This window comes from Leucoraja erinacea, chromosome 6 (assembly GCF_028641065.1).
Source record: "Leucoraja erinacea ecotype New England chromosome 6, Leri_hhj_1, whole genome shotgun sequence".
Classification (NCBI taxonomy): Eukaryota; Metazoa; Chordata; class Chondrichthyes; order Rajiformes; family Rajidae; genus Leucoraja; species Leucoraja erinaceus.
In genome coordinates, this window is record NC_073382.1 from 8,560,294 (window position 1) to 8,568,653 (window position 8,360).

Genomic DNA, 8,360 nt, shown 5'->3' on the forward strand with positions numbered 1-8,360 from the left:
ACCTTCCCCTTCCAAAGTCCACAATCAGTTCCTTGGTTTTACTGATGTTGAGAGCCAGGTTGTTGTGCTGGCACCATATGGTCAATCGGTCGATCTCACTTCTATACTCTGACTCATCAATCATCACCATGTGTAATTTGTCCAACAACAGTGGTGTCGTCGGCAAACGATGATGGAGTTCGCACTTTGTGTAGCTACACAATCATGGGTATACAGTGAGTAAAACAGGCGGCTGAGTATGCAGCCTTGAGGTGCTCCCATACTGATTGCTACTGAGGATGAAGTATTTCTGCCAATTCGAACAGACTGGTCTGTGGATGAGGGATTCGAGGATCCAATTGCAGAGGGATGCACAGAGACCCAGTTCCGTGAGCTTGGTAACCAGCTTGGAGGGGCTGATGGTATTGAACGGCGAGCTGTAGTATAAACAACAGCCTGACGGAAGTGTTTTTATTGTCCAAGTGGCCCAATACGGAGAGGAGAGCCAGTGCGATCGTATCCTCCGTTGATCTGTTGTGGCGGTATGCGAACTGTAGTGGGTCGAGGTTCTTGTCGAGGTAGGAGTTGATATGCACCATAACCAACCTCTCAAAGCACTTCATCACCACAGACGTTAGTGCCACTGGTCAATAGTCATTGACCAATATCGACCAATAACTTGCCCAAATCGACCAATGTGCACCATTTGTGTATTTTTTTGTAAACCAACTTTCTCCTACCTTTTATTTCCTGCTATTAAGCCAACCTTTTAACAATGCTCTCAAATTACCTTTAATACTGTTTGCCCCAGGTTTGTAGAAGCTCTCTTTGATTTTTCAGACACAGGATGAAAGTCCCATACATTGAATATAGCACAGCGTCTTCCTCCACGTCTTAATCAACTTTCTTGATGAATTCTACCAAATTGGTGAAGCATGATCACCCATTGAAAAAAAATGTGTCATCATTTGGTAACTCGTACCTCACCAAATATTCATCTATATTATTCCAATTGACAGAGTCTGGAAAATTGTTCTAATGTTAAAATAATAATGTGAGTCAGTTAGATAAATGCATAGATGTACTCTGTAAGAGAAAAAAGAATAAGAACACGATTGTAATGGTAAAAGCTCTGGTAGTTTGGAGCCCGACAGCATGAGCATTGAATCCTCTAATTTCAGGTAACCTGCTACCCCTCAATCCCTCTATCCACCCAGATCATCCCATCTATACCTTTCTTTCCCAGTCTCTGCCTTCTCTCACCCAGCTTCTTCCTCCTCAACTGCATCCGTCCATCATCCCCAAACTCCTCCCATCATGTCTATTCTCACCACTGCTGCCATTTGCCCACCCTGTCTACCTAATTTGATCGCATACTGTACCCTCCTTTCCCATTAGATTCCATCATCTGCAGCCCTTGGTTATCTCCACCTATCATGTTCCAGCCCCTGTTATTATCTTCACCCCTCTCTCCTCTGACTGACCACATCCATCAATTGTCACCTGGATCCACCTATTGTAGGCCAGCACTTGTCCCATTCCCCCACCCTCCCTCCCAAACTTCATTATATCAACTATCTTCCTTCCATTCATAGAAACATAGAAAATAGGTGCGGGTGTAGGCCATTCGGCCCTTCGAGCCTGCATCGCCATTCAATATGATCATGGCTGATCATCCAACTCAGTATCCTCGACCTGCTTTCTCTCCATACCCCCTGATCCCTTTAGCCACAAGGGCCACATCTAACTCCCTCTTAAATATAGCCAATGAACTGGCCTCTAGCCTGTCCAACCCCATAAGAATTTTGTAAGTTTCTATAAGATCCCCCTAAATTCTAGCGAGTACAAGCCGAGTCCAGTCTTTCTTCATATGAAAGTCCTGACATCCCAGGAATCAGTCTGGTGAACCTTCTCTGTACTCCCTCTATGGCAAGAATGTCCTTCCTCAGATTAGGAGACCAAAACTGTACACAATACTCCCGGTGTGGTCTCACCAAGACCCTGTACAACTGCAGTAGAACCTCCCTGCTCCTATACTCAAATCCTTTTGCTATGAATGCTAACATACCATTCGCTTCCTTCACTGCCTGCTGCACCTGCATGCCTACTTTCAATGACTGGTGAACCATGACACCCAGGTCTCGTTGCATCTCCCCTTTTCCCAATCGGCCACCATTCAGATAATAGTCTACTTTCCTGTTTTTGCCACCAAAGTGGATAACCTCACATTTATCCACATTATACTGCATCTGCCATGCATTTGCCCACTCACCCAGCCTATCCAAGTCACCTTGCAGCCTCCTAGCATCCTCCTCACAGCTAACACTGCCCCCCAGCTTTGTGTCATCCGCAAACTTGGAGAGGTTGCGTTCAATTCCCTCGTCCAAATCATTAATATATATTGTAAATAGCTGAGGTCCCCAGCACTGAGCCTTGCGGTACCCCACTAGTCACTGCCTGCCATTCTGAAAAGGACCCGTTTACTCCCACTCTTTGCTTCCTGTCTGCCAGCCAGTTCTCTATCCACATCAATACTGAACCCCCAATACCGTGTGCTTTAAGTTTGTATACTAATCTCTTATGTGGGAACTTGTCAAAAGCCTTCTGAAAGTCCAGTCCACAGGAATCATCTCGCCCAAAACATGGACTAATTTCCTTCCACAGATGCTTTTGCGCTCCTCCAAGGGTTTGTTTCCTGAACATGATTGTAAACCCTTAAAAGCCATTTCTGAGTTTTCCACAAAGATCAATGTGTAGACTGCATTGCCATCTAGTGCATTATTTAGACTAAACCACAACCAGATTATTAATAACTAAACCACAACATCATCAAAGAAGTATCCAACTTACACTAATATTCCTGGCATTTTCACAATACTGTACTTACAGTTGGGAAACCATTTAAATAATTTTCTGTCGATCTTCCAGATTTTCTTGTGTTTTTTCAAACGATACTATCTGTGTTGGTAAGGCATAAGTGTCAGGTTGATTCATTGCAAATTTACCCTGAACATCTATTTGAACAATGGGCCGATCCTTAACTAATAAAGAATTTGGATTATTTCTTTGGCCATTCTCCTATAATAAAAGAGCTATCAATGTAATTAGTAAAGAGAATCTTAAGGTTGCCTAACAGTGTAGCAAGTGGTACAATGATAACCTCTTTGTTTCCCTCCTGTAGCTCTTTTAGAAACATAGAAACATAGAAACATAGAAATTAGGTGCAGGAGTAGGCCATTTGGCCCTTCGAGCCTGCACCGCCATTCAATATGATCATGGCTGATCATCCAACTCAGTATTCCGTACCTGCCTTCTCTCCATACCCCCTGATCCCCTTAGCCACAAGGGCCACATCTAACTCCCTCTTAAATATAGCCAATGAACTGGCCTCAACTACCCTCTGTGGCAGAGAGTTCCAGAGATTCACCACTCTCTGTGTGAAAAAAGTTCTTCTCATCTCGGTTTTAAAGGATTTCCCCCTTATCCTTAAGCTGTGACCCCTTGTCCTGGACTTCCCCAACATCGGGAACAATCTTCCTGCATCTAGCCTGTCCAACCCCTTAAGAATTTTGTAAGTTTCTATAAGATCCCCTCACAATCTTCTAAATTCTAGAGAGTATAAACCAAGTCTATCCAGTCTTTCTTCATAAGACAGTCCTGACATCCCAGGAATCAGTCTCTGGTGAACCGTCTCTGCACTCCCTCTATGGCAATAATGTCCTTCCTCAGATTTGGAGACCAAAACTGTATGCAATACTCCAGGTGTGGTCTCACCAAGACCCTGTACAACTGCAGTAGAACCTCCCTGCTCCTATACTCAAATCCTTTTGCAATGAAAACAAATTTAACTTTTATCTTTTAACTGTAACCACATTAAGATATGTGGAAGAGAAAATCTTCATGCAAAATCCTCTTATCTTATATCAGATCTGATTCGTCAGAATAAGGAACAATATTTCATTTTATCTCCATCAGAGTTAACTGAGTTTTGCTAATTCAGGATAAATTATTATCTGATCAGAAATAAATAAATGCACTCTGGTGATCTGATAGGAGATTTCTCTTTAATATATTCAAAATAAAATTATTAATGCGTTTCCAACTTCAAATGATTTTAACCTGTTTATTGTCAATATATGTATTTCAAATAATCTTCACACTTACAAATTAAGCATGAGCATTACTCCTTGTAACTTGTAAAATACTAAGAATATTTTATTAGTATATTCTTCACCAAAATATACTTCAAACATTAGAGAATCAACGCAAAAACAGGCCCTTCGGCCCACCAAGTCACAGCGATCACCCCATACATACATTATCCTACACATTACGCAATTTAGAATCTTACCGAAGCTATTTAACCTACAGACCTGTACGTCTTTGGTGTGTGAGAGGAAACCGGAGCACCTGGAGAAAGCACACACGGTCACAGGTGCCTGGTGAACTCACTGTGGTGGATGTTAAATTTGTGTTTATTGTGCGTTTTTGTTATTTTATTATATGTATGACTGCAAGGCTAATGAGCCTACCTTCCAAACTTTGTTGATAAATACACCCTACACTATAAACTAAATTTGGACAATCAGTTACAAAAATAATTAGTTTCCTCATTTACAGCACATTTAAAATATTGCTGGTAAATGATTTTGCCATTCCATTCGTTTAGTAAGGCCTTGTACATTGTATAAAGCATGTTCACTCACCTTAGTTGCAGATTGTATTTCTATGAAAGAAATGGAATGCCATTCTTCTTTCTCAACTGATTCTGAAATCAGAGTTCTGTCTTCAGCAAATTTAGTTCTAATTCAGAAGGTATACCATTCTCTCCTCTGAATGAGCCCTCATATCTTCAATGGTTAATGCTGGCACAGTAATGGTAGGACAATCTGTGTCGCTTAGCAAGGTTTGTTTGGATTCTATGGATACTGTAATAACCTTTTGTGGTTCTGCTTGCTATGGGGGAATTCACATTTATCAAATATTGTCTGTTCTCTTTGACCGAGCATTTAATGTTTAATCATTAACAGAGCCATTATGTAAAGGCTGAGTACATGGCACATTCTCAACTATTTAGATAATTATTTATTCGATAACTTTCAAGTAGTCACTGATCTTTCTGGCACATAATGCCATGTGCATAGTTAAAGAGAGTGAGCATTCTTTATCCATTGTTAGTAGTGCTGCTGCCTCTCATCGCCAGAGACCCAGGTTCGATTTAGACCCCAGGAGCTGTCTCTGTGAAGTTTGCATGTTCTCCCTGTGACAGTGTGGGTTTCCTTCGGGTGGTCCAGTTTCCTCCCACACCCTAAAGATATGTGGATTTGTAGCAATTGGCCTGTATAAAAAATTGTCCCTATTGTGTAAGGAGTGGATGCGAAAGAGGAATAAATAGAACAAGTGTAAGCAGGTGATATTGTATCTCTAAAGTTATTGAACTAAAACTAAACTAAATTAAAGCATGTAGGATTCCCCAGCAATCATCATGGTTATATGGATCTACATGAAATTTGCAACACTGAAGTGGAACATTTTTGCCCATTAGTTCAAAATGAGCCTCCTCCCACTCATTTTATAAAATCCAATAAGTGTAACTTGCAATTTATTTAACTTTTTAACCCACTCCGTCTTAAATTCAAGTTTGCCATTGACGGAGTAAAGTTAGTTGACCTTTGCCACTGTTTAGGAGAAACTCACATGGATTGTTAGCGTGTTGATGAATGGTCAGGTTTAATGTCTCCAATGCTCAAAGGCTGCCTGGAAGGGCCACCAAATGGAAAGAAAGGTAATGAGTTGTACCAGTGTAGATTGTGAATAAACTGCTGGCCAATGTTTACACATGGTTGCTTGTAGAGACCTAAAACCATACAACACAATGACTTAGCTTATTGTAGCAGCGTACTCATAAAGAGCAATGCGTGCGGGGGGAAATAAGTAAACGACACATAGGAAAAGGTATTTCTAATATTAAGTAGGAATGTTGCAAAACTTACCTTCAGCGGCGCTGCAGTTCTGTCACTGCCCATGTACGCGACTTTGGCGCCTTTGAGAGGGGGGCGGGTTTTAAACGGCGTTTCCTCTAGGCTGTTGAAATCGATGTTGTTCAGCCTGTTTAGTTGCTGACGAAAAATCGCTGCGACATTCATTCTTTGCAGTTATTTTTAAACTAAGTTGGATAATTTAATTGCTATAATAAATTAAAAATCATCTTGTAAAGCCGCGAACGCCGACAACGGGACGGATCTCACGTAGGGGACAAGGCAAGGTAGGCTGTTTATTTTTACATTACAAAGTGCTTCTTAAGATCCCTTTAATCAAAATTTTAAGTTGCGAGAAGGTGACTTGGAGCCCATCTGAATCGGCAGTATTTTTCCTGCCGACATGGGGTTCAAATTTACTGCAACTGCAACGTTCCAAATGATCGTGTTCCAGAAAAACCCACTCGCAAGATGATTTAAATGACCATTAATTTGCAGGTATTAAACACTAAATTCCTTCCATTTGGCCTATAAATCCATGACAATGAGATTTAAAAATCATGTTATATTGTGAATTCTTGTGTGTTTGTTATTTGGACACTTAGGCTATTTAAAAATGTTGATCTTTTCTTAAGAAATGGATAGATGTTTATATCTAGTAATTGAATTATGTAATTAGCTACAATTGGGTAACTAACTAATTATATGCTTTAATTTAGGTCATCCAAGTAAGATTGTTTCATATTTGTTTCAGAATGCTTCAATCTACAATAACAACATTTCTTTTAGTTCTCTTAATTTTTAAGAAAGTTATGGGCTTTTGACTGTCCTCGATCACAGCTTTTGTGTTAAGTCAATGGAAAAGCAATAGGAACAAGATGCGAATTTCCGAGTATGAAAATGGCCATAACTTTTTTAATACTGAAGATATGAAAGTGAATTAAACTTCTTTGTATGCTTTATCTGATGGGATAAATTACAGACTTGATTTTTTAAATCTCAAAATTTTGTAACATTGCTATATTAAGTACATGCTGTCTTTCTAAAAATTATATTGCACTAACTAAATTAATTTAAATGACACTGAAACTGTTATCAGGTACATTCTTAAGTTCATATGTCATGGGAGCAGAATAAGGCCATTCGGCCCATTGAGTCTACTTCGCCATTCAATCTTGGCTGATTTATCTTTCCCACTCAACCCCATTCTCCCACATTTTCCCCATAACTGGTACTGGTAACATGCTGCTTAGAGAATAATAAATTAACATAAACGGAATCAATTAACTGGCACTTCTGTGTAGCTCTATGTATATGCCTGAACGTCATACACGGAAGACCTCACACCAATGTGATATTTCCACTTGAAACAACCTTCACACCTTGGAATTAAATTCCTTTAACAAACTGTTTAAGAGGGAACTGCAGATGCTGGAGAATCGAAGGTTACACAAAAAAGCTGGAGAAACTCAGCGGGTGCAGCAGCATCTATGGAGCATCTCCTTCGCTCCATAGATGCTGCTGCACCCGCTGAGTTTCTCCAGCTTTTTTGTGTAACCTCCTTTAACAAACTAATGGCCTTGATGGAATTTTTGTTTCTTTTATGTCAATTAAAACTGTTAAACTTCGAAGCGTTTTGTCCTTTCATAAATAGTAAAATCACGGCGTCATAAAATTACATGGCTCAGAAGCATGCCCTTTGCAACTGGCCATTGCTAACCAAGGGCTGGTCCCATTTGCCTGGCCCATATCCCACTAAATGTTTCCCACCAGTAAACCTGTCCAAATGTCTTTTAAACATTATAATTATATCCACCTCTACCATTTCCCATAGCAGCTCATTCCATTTAAATATTTATCGTGCAGTATAATCTAGTGTTTTACTGCACGATGCTTGGAAAAGACTGTGGTCATCCATCTTAGTTATGCCCTCATGATTTTATAAACCTCTAAACGGTCATCGTCCCTCAGCCTCCTTCACTCAAAAGGAAACTATCCCATCCTATCCATTCTCTCTTTACAGGTCAAGCCCTCCAATCCCAGCAATATCCTTGTGAATCTTTTCTGCATGCTTCCTAGCTTAATCACATCCTTTCTACAGTACCTGTATTGGAACCAGGCACAAGGTGCAGTCTCACTAACACTTTATCCAACTGTAACATGGCATCCTAACTCTTGTACTTAGTGCCCTGGCTGAGTAAGGCAAGCGTGGCACATGTCTTCTTCATCACCTTATCTACCTGTGTTACCACTTTCTGGGAATAATGTAAATATGTGCTTGGATCTCTCAGTCTCTTCGTCCCATAACAATTCCCAACGCCCTTTCATTTACTGTGCACGTACTGCCTTAGTTTAACTTCACAAAATGCTTCAGGCACTTGATTGAGTTATATTCCTTTTGTC